The sequence below is a fragment of the Solanum dulcamara genome, chromosome 2, assembly GCF_947179165.1.
Source record: "Solanum dulcamara chromosome 2, daSolDulc1.2, whole genome shotgun sequence".
Classification (NCBI taxonomy): domain Eukaryota; kingdom Viridiplantae; phylum Streptophyta; class Magnoliopsida; order Solanales; family Solanaceae; genus Solanum; species Solanum dulcamara.
This window is the reverse complement of record NC_077238.1, coordinates 14857335-14869896: the sequence shown is the minus strand read 5'-3', so window position 1 is coordinate 14869896 and position 12562 is coordinate 14857335. Positions and strand designations below refer to the sequence as shown.

Genomic DNA, 12562 nt, shown 5'->3' with positions numbered 1-12562 from the left:
TGTTTAGCCTACAGGTAGGCTACGGTTTTACCTTTCTTTAGATTGAGATGGAATGTGTGAAAGCATGTTGAAATAGTTGGAATTTGGGTTGGGTAGTTTGATTGTATATTTTAGGTGTTAGAAATCATGCTTTAGGCTTGTTATCGGGTTTTTCAGATATTTAGAAGCATGTGTATCTTGTCGTTATTTGTTAGTATTATAAGGAGAGTTGAATGAGCATGTTGTTGATACTGTGGGGTATGTTGGCCTTAGTATAGGATGTAAACTTGCTTTAGATGTCCCGACATCGCTCCGGCGGACTTAGATCCTTGTAGAATGGTGTAGCGGGCTAGTGCTTAGTAGTTTGGCCTTAGTTAGGTGTTACCCTTGTACTTAAAAATATCCTCATCCATAAAATGATATAACCGTGACTTTCGTGATGCATTGGCAATACTAGATTTTATGATCGTTGACTTTGGCTTCGATTCCAGTTTTGGTGGCATATTGGTTGACTCATTTGGGAAAAGATTTTTGGTACTGTTGTATTATAGTTGGGAAGTAGAATGTTTGGCATTATGGGATAAATTATCTGTGAGCATTCGGGTACCAAGTCTTGGCCTCCTTCTGAATTATTGGGGAGCATCCGGGTACTTAGCCCTGGCTTCTACCGGCTTGCTAGTATGACGAGCATCCGGGTACCCAGTATCGGCCTTGATCATACCAATGTATTACGGTGAGCATCCGGGTACCCAGTCTCGGCCTCGACCGCACCTATGTATTATGGCAAGCATCCGGGTACCCAGTCCTGGCCTTGGCCACTTTGAACATTCGGGTGAGCATCTGGGTCCCAATCTCTGCCTTGACCCCTAAGTCACCACTAGATCAATTGACTCTTGTAGATTCTGGGTTTGGAAATGATATAGTACTTCGTCTCCTAACATCGCCGATTCTTGCTTCCTAGCCTTGGTAGTTGTAGCTATTCTGTGTACTCGGCGGGCTTATGGGGGTTCGTCCAGGTTTTTATTTTACTTGAACACGAGTATCCCGATTGGGTTTATGGGGCCCAGTTGGGTATAGTTAGTTGTAGTTCTCATAGGTAGTACTCTTTCCCCTTTTTGATTCTTATGTTGACTCCTATTTAGGCTATTCCTCTTTTTCATATTATTTTTACCTTTTCTGCTCAATCGACCTATGATGCCTACTGAGTACCTATTGTCTTGGTACTTATACTACACTTTGTATCTACTTTCATGATGTAGGACCGAGCACCAGCTACCGACGTGGATAGATCAAGCCTATTGCAGTCAGCTTCAAAGATTAGGGTGAGTACTTGACGTTTTTGGATCATTCATGTCTCCTTCAGTATGGATGGCCCGTCTTTTGCCTTTTGAGACTAGTTAGTTGTTATATATATTTTTGGTTCACTTTCGGGACTTGTAGTCTTCTTTTATTTTATAGCAGCTCTGTACTTTTTACTTCAAAGTTTTAGGAGGGATCTTTAGTTGTTTATATCATGTTTTGGTTTACTTTCGCTTATTCTTTCTGCTTATCTTTATAATACGTCACTCTCGTTTAGTTTCTGTCCTCAAACTCATTACTTGAAATTCCGGGTTGACGGGTTGGCTTACCTACTGGTGGGTTATAGTAGGTGTCATCATGACCTAAGGAATTGGGTCATGACAAGTTGGTATCAGAGCCCCAAGTTCATTGGTCTCACTTGCACAAAGCTAATGTCTAGTAGAGTTTCGTGGATGGGTGTGGAGACGTCCGTAACTTATCTTTGGGAGGCTACAGGATGTTATTAGGAATATTTTCTATGTTGTATCATTTCGTGTAGTGTTGTGTCTTATTGATTTTGTGAAATCTCATTTATTTTACTCTTTCGCAGGGATGGTTCGTACGCGTAGTACCACCAGGCATGATAACACACCAAGGTCGGGTATGCCTAGAGGTCGTCCTCGTGGGACAAGTAGGGGAGCAGCACCAGCTCCCACCCAGAGATAGAGTCAGAGATGGTAGAGGAGCATCAGGATACTCATATTCCTACTCAGCCAGAAGGACCACCACTACCAGAACAGCCCTCAGCTACATCAATTATAACCCCAGTAGTAGGCATACTAGTACCGCGGGATCCGCCCGTTCAGCCAGCACCTGAGGTTCAACTGCCTCCACCAGTTGTTGCACCCATTCCAGCAGTTCTGGAGGGTATGATGTCATTACAAGATCAGAAGATGTTAGGGGTATTTCAAAGGCTGTCACCCCCAATATTTTATAGAGCCATTAGCGAGGATGCCAAGGAGTTCTTGACTACCTGTCAAGAGAAGCTCCATTCTTTGGGTCTTGTGAAGTCTAGAGGGGCATCCAGACAATGGTGGCGCTCTTATTTGCAGTCCAGACCAGCTGGGTCACCACCATTGACATGGGCCTAGTTATCAGAGGCTTACTTGGCTCGATACATCCCTAGAAGGGTTCGGGACCAACTTTTGGATTGGTTTACTCGGTTGGAGCAGGGCTACATGATGATTGCAGAGTACGAGGCTAGATTCATCAGCTTTCCCGATATGCCACTATGATTCTACCCATAGAGGAGGAGCGGGTATAATGTTTTGTGTGCGGATTGAGACCTTACCTGAGGTTGGGGACCAAACACCTTGTTTCTGTGGGGCGCTTTTTTCTGGATATGGTGGATCATGCCCGCACGAGCAAGATTATTCATCGTTAGGTCCAAGGGGGTAGTGATAAGAGACCCATGCATCAGGGTAGCTACAGTGGGTCCCATTCTAGAGGCCATGATAGTTATGACAGGCCCCGTCAGCAATTCCAGTAGGATAGGTACCAGCAGGGTCAGTCCAGCCAATCAATTCAGGTCGCCCTGTCATCCGTTGAGGGTAGTCAGCCCCATTCAGAGGGTTACACCGCAGGGTAGAGCTCGAGGGGATTAGGTCTGCTTCCTTCCTACCGCAGATGAGTTATCACGGGTCGCTCATCTTTAGGATGCTTTAATTATGGCTCATTGGAGCACTGGGCTAGGGAGTGTCCCAACTGGGCTAGACCATTGGTAGTAGCACCACCTCCACCAGGAGGTATAAATCATGGTCATGGCTGCGGCGATGGTCAGCAGGGTGTTCGAGGAGGTTCCCGAGGAGGTAGGTCAGGTGGTAGGGCAAATATTCGTGGGGGAGGCCGACAGAGCCACTTCTATGCTGCTCTGGCCAAGGCAAAGTCTGAGGCATCAAATGATGTTATCACAGGTACTATCCTTATTTGTCAACAGACTGCTTCAGCTTTATCTAATCCAGGTTCCACGTATTCTTATGTGTTTATATATTTTGCTCCATGTCTAGGTATTCCTTATGAGTCACTTGAGGTCCCGTTACATGTTTCGACCCCGATAGGGGATTTTTTAGAAGTGGATCAGGTTTGTAGATCCTGTGCGTGACTATTCAGGGGCATAAGACTTGGGCAGATCTTATTTTACTTGATATGCTGGACTTCGATGTTATTCTTGGCATGGATTGGCTATCCCCTCATCATGTAGTTTTGGAATATTATGCCTAGACCATTACATTAGCCATGTCTGGTATTCCCTTAGTCTTATGGTAGGGTGTTTATAGTCGCTCACCGACTAGGATCATATCCTTTATGCGGGCCCGACAGTTAATTGCGTCTAGGTGCTTAGTGTACTTAGCATATGTCTGTGATGTGTCCAGCGAGGCCCCTACTATTGATTCAGTCCATGTGGTTAGAAGGTATACTGATGTCTTCCCCACTAACCTACCTGGTTTACCCCAGAAAGAGATATTGACTTTGCCATAGATTTGGAGCCGGAAACTAAGCCTATTTCTATACCACCTTATCATATGGACCCTAAAAATCTCAAGAAGCTCAGCGTGCAGCATGAGGATATTCTAGGTAAGGGATTTATTCGCCTGAGTGTGTCTCCATGGGGTGCGCCTATCTTATTTGTTAAGAAAAAAGATGGGACTATGTGGATGTGTGTTGATTACAGGCAGTTGAACAAGGTGATGGTGAAAATCAATTACCCCATGCCTCGTATCGATGATCTATTCAATCAGCTTCAGGGTGCGACCATGTTTTCTAAGATTAACTTGAGGTTTGGCTGCCACCAGTTGTAGATTAGGGCAGCTGACATTCCTAAGACTGCTTTTTGGACTTGCTATGGCCACTATGAGTTCCTTGTGATGTCTTTTGGGCTTATTAATGCCCCTGCATCTTTTATGAACCTTATGACTTAAGTATTCAGGCCTTATCTTGACTCCTTCGTGATTGTATTCATCGATGACATACTGGTATACTTGCGGAGTAGGGAGAAGCACGCGCAGCACTTGAGGGTTGTGCTCCAGACTTTGAGAGATCAGCAGCTTTATGCTAAATTATCAAAGTGCGAGTTTTGGTTGGAGTCTATGGCATTTCTGGGAAACGTGGTGTCCAAAGAGGGTATCAGAGTGGATCCGGCGAAGATTGAGGCTATTCATGGTTGGGCTAGGCCCACATCTGTTACGGAGATTCGGATTTTCGTTGGATTGGCTAGGTATTACAGACGATTCATTGAGGGTTTTTCTGCCATTGTAGCCCCATTGATCTATTTGACCCGCCAGGATGTTCCCTTTGTGTGGTCCGAGGAGTGTGAGTCGAGCTTTCGGAAGCTTAATGAGTTGCTAAACACTATTCCCGATGTCTACAAGTAACCCCAACTCCTGAAACTCGTATATTAATTACTTGGATGAAAATATGGGTGATCGCAATAGAAAATAATCTCCCTACAATCGGTATAAGGTCTTGAGGGAAGTCTTGTTTAACATTCGGGGATGAATGTTTTAAAGGGGGAAGGATGTTACGCCCCGCACTTTTAAACCCAGAATGTCTCTTACATTTCTTAGACATTATCATGTAAGCTGGATAAGCTACGACACTATCAAACGACTCTAAAAAAAGAAGAATGTGATACCCCCATGAGAGGGAAGGTTGGAAATAAAGTCGTGAAAATCCGGAATAAGTTGGAGTCCAAGAAATGAATTGTAGGACTTGATTTACCTACGTAAGCTACTAATTTAGAAGTCTTATACGCTTGAGTTACTTAAAGATATACTAAGCTTACGTAGCAAGGATTACACGAGTTCTTAAAATAAGACGAGATTACAAACCCACATGGAAAAGGAGAAGATGACAGTGGCAGCAAGAGGAGGTGACACATGGAAGCCTAGGAAAGTGACATATGGCAGAAGGTGACCCACCTGCTTGGGGTCAAGTAGGTGACCCACCAACTTGGGGGTGGGCCCCACCAAGGACATGGCAGCCCCTCATTGGTTGCATGGTTGAGGTGGCCCAATAAAGGCTTGACACATGTCACCCTTAGGGGATGACATGTGTCACCTCCTATATATATGTATATTGTGACTCTTAACTTGTCCATTATCCAAAAATCAGGCAAGAACATAGAGAGAAAAACGTGAAGGAGAAAAAGAGAAAGGCAATCATGTTTTGGAGAAATTAAGGTAAGTTTCCAATTTTTCCTCCGTGAATTAATTATCTATGGTGTTACTCAACCACGTGGGAGTGTATATATGTGCCTTATGATGTCTACAGAACCATATCTTCAGCTTTACACCTGGAACTAATAAGAGAAAGCTGAAGGAAAAGGTTGGAGGCAAGGAAAGGAGGGCTACGGGTTCGGTCTTCAAAAGGTGAGCCCCTGACTTTTGTTCTGTGAATTAATTATTTAAGGTGTCCCACGGTTATATAATGGTATTTAAGAACATAAAATCATTATCTGGGGCAGCAAAGAAGTGACACAAACAGCCCGCTCAATTTCAGCACGTTTGAAGAAGTTCCGAGTTGCAATTTGGCAGTTTTGGCTAATTTCGGGTAAGGTAAGGGTTCTCCTTTCAATTTGGAATTTATGGTTTTTTTTTAGAGTGTATTATACGCCATTTTTGTGGCTGGAAACATAAAAATGGTATAGGAATGCTTGACGTTGGAGACAATCCAAATTGTAGTCGCTATAGTTAAATTGTCGTCGAAGTGAAGTGTGGTGCTTGTGGTGTGCTGTTGCAGGTGTGTGGGGGTGTGTTGCAGGGAATAAATGTATTATAAAAGGAGTGTGGTTTCTTCTGTTTTCATCCACATGACCCCTCTTTTTGTATAATTAAAGGTGTTATAAAATAAAGGCTAGACACCCTATTTTGATATCGTAATTTTGAGCGAGTCGCTAGGAGTTTATGTTGTATATTGTTGGAGTGAATTTGTTTAACATATGTTGCAGGTTGTTGTTGTTTTTTGGCTGTAGTGTTTAGGTATCTAATTGGAAATTTTTATAGGGCACGTTATAGGGGAGGTGCTGCCCAATTTTCGTTAACGCCTTAACTAGTTAAAGACCTAGTCGAGGAGATGAACAAGGAAATAGGTTCCATGAATACTAAGGTGCAATTGAAGGTGATGGAAAGTAAAGAGTGGTTTATATTCCTATTACTTCTGTGTTGAATAGGTTTAAAGGACGACTAGGTGAACGGGACAAAGAGTAAACCGTACGAGGTATGTGAAGCTTTCTCTTGACATGTTTTTGGCATAAATATGTAAAGCTTATTCTCTTTATTTTGGCATGTCTTGGATGTAGACTATGGATGAGGTAAGATTTGGTGCAACTTTATTCTTAGGTTCTGAATATGACTTCAGGACTCTTGATTATTTCTGGATGTCAAGACTCTTAAAGTAGATAAACTCTTAATCCTCGGGTCTTCTATGTGTCTAAATAGTGATTGATTAGACAAAGCCCTTCTTTTTTTAAAAAGCTCTGAGATAACCAATACTCAGACTTATATAAGATATTTCACATTGGTATATGTCTAAGAGTACCAAAACTTCTTTTTACATAGACCTTAGTGACATTTAGAGGGTATACGTCAGATACTTCCTACCCTGATCTCCAAGTGATGGTTTACTTGATGACTTCATTGAGTCTCGAATAATGATTTAAACTGTGTTTTGTTTCTCACTACTCTACTCAAATAATGATTTAAACTGTGTTCGTGCATAATTCTACTGTATTGTTCATCGCGCCCTCACTAGAGGGCCGGGTATGTATGTATATATATGATGATGTGTTGTAATAAGGAGGTGATGGTTCTACAGATATGATTCACTGGATCCTTGATAGGGCCGTTTATATTGAAAATTTGAGCATGCATGATTTTACCTTCCCAGGTATAGTGTTCTGATTTGATATTTTACCCCCTGCTCCTCTATTTTAGATATACTTCCAGTTGTGTTATGTTATGTTTTACATACTCAGTACATATGTCGTACTGACCCCCTTTTCTCGGTGGACTGCATTTCATGCCCGCAGGTACAGATATAGGTTGTGGGAGTCCGTCAGCTTAGGATTCCGCTCAGCTTAGCTGGAAGAGGATCCATTGTATCAGAGCCTAGTTTTTGGCACTAGCTATTGATGTATAGTAGTTTTTTGTTATTCAGGGGTACGGCGGGGGCCCTGTCCCGCCATATGTTGTCATTAATATTGTTAGAGGTCTGCAGACATGTATATGTGGGTTGTGTATGTCAATTTGGTTCAACTGGGTCTACATGATATATGGTATATGTTATTATGTTATGGCAGCCTTGTCGGCTTGCGTGCCCTTTCATGTTATGATACAAATGAAAGAGGCTACAGGTTTATGAAAATGTTATCACCCAATAGGGTTCTGGTAAATGGTATTATGTTATTTAAAGTTCAACCTGACCACAACTAGTAGATATGTATACGGGGGTCCAGGTCAGACCCCAGTCACGGCCTACGGGGTTGGGTCGTGACAGAAGTGGTATTAGAATAGTTCGTCCCCAAATTGTCTACAGACTGTGTCTAGTAGAGTCTTGATTATCAATGTGTTGCACGTCATATCTATAAATAGGGAGATACAGGACATTTAGGATGTTACCTTTCTTTTATAACTAAGATCGTGCGATAGAGTTGTGTTATTAGGATAATCCTTCCCTAATGAATTGTTATACGTACGGTGATACCTCTATAGAGGGGATTATTTTTGACCTCCTTTCTTGTAGGCAGGTATAGATCGGGGTGAAAGATGAAAAATCCAACTTTAGACAGTGGAGGGGGTGTGAAGAAGGCCCCCAGGATACATTCGGGACCGGGATCTCAGGCTCCAAGACCAAGCAAAAGGAGTCTGAGCTATTCGATTGAGACAGATCCCTCGGAGGATCCCAGTTATTCGATTGAGACCGATCCTTCGGAGGACCTTAATTATGCTAACAAGGTTGATTCCTGGGAAGGCCCAACAGCAATAGCCACAGAATGTCCGACGACCCGAGAAGTGGTTTCGGAAGCCACGCTAGTTGCTCTGATGATAGAGCACTATGTTAGACCGGTGCCTACGATAAGTGTTACCGTATACTCTAGCCCCCTATCTTGGACGTCGGTAAACCAGGGATCACCTGGTAATTCATGCCTTCTAGATTCAAGCGAGGAAGATGAAGAGGGACAGACAAGTAGATGGCACACAGATGAAGAGGAAAAGTATACTCCATCTCCTAGGTCACCGAGTCAAACTAGGGACTAATTGGCTACAAGTATAGGGGGACGATAAGTAAGTTTTGTTGACCATCTGAAGTAATGTTGTTAGTTTTATTTTGGTATAATGTGGGAAGCCCTGTACGGTTGTAATATAAAGCATAATAAATGTATGTATATATTGGCCCTGTGAGTCATTTTGAGCAGCGATATGATATGATATAGATGTTTATATGTGTTGGCCCTGTGGGGGATTGTTGGCATTTTCGGCGTGTAGGTTTGGGATAAGTAAGAAATATAGAGGAAATTCTGCTGAAATTTTCTGAGGACAAAAAAAGGGAATGAAACATAGACTCTTAAGATGTTTTGGAAATTGATAACGAGTACCCATATCATGCTAAATTAAAACTGTAAGAGGTACTCTTCATGTTATCGATAAGGGGCACCATTTCTACTTGGAGAATTTTATTTTAGAGAAACAAAAGCCTATATGAGCAGTAAAGTTCAGACTATGGTACCTCCAACCATATTTGTGTTGTAGGACCAAAAAGGAAAATAAAAGGGGGCTCAGGTTGAAGGGTAAGATGTCCAGCAATTGAGTTTCACTTTTCTTGAAAAGTACCAAGCCCCCAACTCTTAGTTCAGAACTAGATAAGTTATTCATAACTCGAGGATAAATTCAGAAAGAGACCAAGTAGGTCAAGTAAAGAAGTATTGCGATGTTTAAAGAAATCTAGTTTTCTTTTAACGGTGGTTGAAAAGTGTTCTGTGATAATAGTTTATTAGTTTTCCACCGATTAATTGGAGAAAGAAATTCTAATAGAAGCACCCCAGAGAGATGTCATGAATTGAATATGAGTATGAATTTAAAGTTATGGTATAGCAGTAAGGGGATAAAGTGAGACCGCTAATAAGTCACACTTGGTAGATGCTAACTAAGTTAAAAGCCTGTGTTGAGTACGCAGTAAGAGCATAGAGCTTAAGATATAAAGGAATGATGCGTGTACACAACATCGCCCCAAAAATAGTGGAACCCTTAAGGGACGAGGATGGCAAACTTAAGGAATAATTTGTGTAACCTACATTCACCCCAAGGAATAAAAGATATAGGTTGGGGTAAAGCTACTATTTCAAAAGAACCTTGAACAGTTATCGTCGGAATACTAGCACCGCCTAATTGAAATTGGAACGACTACAAGTACTAGTTAAATTTTGATAAAGATAAGTAAAATGTGGCCTCGAATGGGTTGTTCCATGGGTCCCATTACTCAAGTATAGATTAATAAATGAGATGTTGCACTATGCATGGAAAGGTTCTCGTTGCTTCATAATTTAACCAAGGTTCCGTACGTGGATAATCAGTTTATGAAATATATAGAAAGACGAGGACATGATGCAGTACCAAGTAGACTTGGGAACGAGATTGGATGAATTTGAGACTGGACATAGAGAGATAGGGCAAGGCATAAGCAGGTAAAAGTATAGATACCCTCTAAAGGGGGGAAGCAAGTGAGAGAACTGCAAAGGTAAGAGGAGGCAATTGATATGGCAATATATTTGAGATGAACATCTAAACTTCAATATGATACCTTGCCGAACCAAGTTAGAAAGGTCCGGAAGCCACCAATAATTGGATGGAAGCCAGAATGCTATATAAGGCAGCGTTAAGAAGTTTGTGACAAGACCCTGAATGACATAACATTAGAAGGCGGCTGTGTATAAAAACAAAAGAGTGTAACCACGAAAGGATATCAAATAACTCAGGAGACACTACGAAGGATAATGACAGCATGCTAGACTAAAAGTCAAAATGTTAGCTATAAAGTTGGTCGCAAATGATGTTACGATAGATTTATAACCAAGGACAAGAGAATAGAAAGCCTCTTGTGGTAGAAAATGAGAAGAACACAGAGTGAATAGGGGAAAGGAAAGAAGTGCGACAAGGTGGGACGAGCAGGACGATGCTAAGGTGAATCTTGGGCTAAGTTGAGTGCCCCGCACATTATGGCAAGGATTACAATGAAACGCGACACGAAGACTTCCCAGGGAGGTCACCCATCCCAGTATTATTCTCTCCCAAGCACGCTTAACTTCTAAATTCTAGTGGAATTTAGTGCGATAGTGCGGGTGTGGTCGCGCGAGATGGAAGAATCTAAACTAGCAGCGGAGAAACAATATGAGATTATGTACCTAGAGTACTATAAGTTACGTTGAGGGAATTGTAAAAAGGACTTAAGCAAAACAAGCAGGATTAGCTAATTACTAACTGATGGCGCACTTGAACACCACAGTTCCTCAATATGGTACCAGTTAATGTCATTTACGGAAGGCAGGAAGTAATACGCGAGGTCGAAGATTCCATAATATGACCTGGTCTACAAGACCCACTTTACACTCTAGCGCCAGATAACTCTGGAGGGAATGTTACCTTTGGATTAACAATATTAGCCCCTGATCCTTCGATCAAAGGCTACCTACTCAGTCGAGAAGGACTATACGAGGCTAAGGACTCCCAAATTATCAACGTCATTACGCACCTATTCTATACTCTTCAAGAGTAGGGTGCTATACGGGTTATTGCGAGTAGGCTAATGAATTAGCCCATTTGCTTTCAATCAAGACCACCTATGCAGCTGGAACTAGGTGAAGTTATAGGACAAGGAGGTAGTAAGGTTCTGTGAGGTTTCCTTAGCTAATATCTTAGATAGAGGGACTTCAATTATGATTAACGTCTGGAGATCAGTCCAAGAAGAGATCGGGAACACAGGTAGGTCTTAGTACCCCAGTTTTCCCTCGAGCTGCTGGACAGACTGAGCGTACTATTAGACGCTAGAAGATATGTCGCGAGCCAGGGTGTTAACTTCGAAGGTAGCTAAGATGATTATCCATCACTTATGGAGTTGCCTACCATAATGGCTACCACTCTAGTATCCCAATGACACCGTACAAGACTGATAGAACAAGACGTGTAAGTCCCTTATTAGATGGGTCGATGTTAGAAAGACTAAGCTAAAAGGCCCCGACATGATTGAGCAAGCTAAGAATTAGCAGCCCAGAGTCAAAAAAAATGATATACAGATAATCGACACCGACAGTCAGAATTCAAATTAATGATTAGGTGTTCGTAATAGGGTCACCTAAGAAGGGAGTAATAAGATTCGGCGAGAAAAGGAAACTTAGCCCAAAATACATTAGACTGTATCAAATTGCTCGTAAGGTGGGTAAAGTGGCCGGTAAGTTGAGCTTACCACCTTATTTGGAAACTATACGCCCTGTCCATCAGATAGGGATGCTTCGAAAGGGTACTGCTGAGCCATCCAGGGTATGTTCTATGATGTCCAAGAAATGGAATCCTGTGAGGAATAACTTATTTCCATCTTAGATCGGCAAACTAGAAGATTGTAGACTAAATATGTGCCTTCCGTCAAGATACTATGGCAAAAACCAAAACCAGAAAAGGGGGATGACCTGAGAAATTGAAGAGGACATAAAACACAAGTATTCGTACCTATTCTCGATGTCTACAGGTAATCCCAACTCTTGAAACTCGTATATTAATTACTTGGATGAAAATATGTGTGATCGCAATAGAAAACAATCTCCCTACAATCGATATAAGGTCTTGAGGGAAGTCTTGTTTAACATTCGGGGATGAATGTTTTAAAGGGGGAAGGATGTTACGCCCCGCACTTTTAAACCCAGAATATCTCTTAAGTTTCTTAGACATTATCATGTAAGCTGGATAAGCTACGACACTATCAAACAACTCTAAGAAAAGAAGAATGCGATACCCTCATGAGAGGGAAGGTTGGAAATAAAGTTGTGAGAATACGGAATAAGTTGGAGGCCAAGAAATGAATCGTAGGACTTGATTTACCTACGTAAGCTACTAATTTAGAAGTCTTATAAGCTTGAGTTACTTAAAGAAATACCAAGCTTACGTATCAAGGATTACACGGGTTCTTAAAATAAGACGAGATTACAAACCCACATGGAAAAGGAGAAGATGACAGTGGAAGCAAGGGGAGGTGACACATGGAA

General features: G+C 41.9%; 1 pseudogene; it reads right to left on the bottom strand.

Moving 5' to 3' along the window:
• Positions 1-10542: 10542 nt before the first annotated feature.
• LOC129881242 (5S ribosomal RNA) lies at positions 10543-10662 on the bottom strand (annotated as a pseudogene).
• Between the last annotated feature and the right edge of the window lie 1900 nt (positions 10663-12562).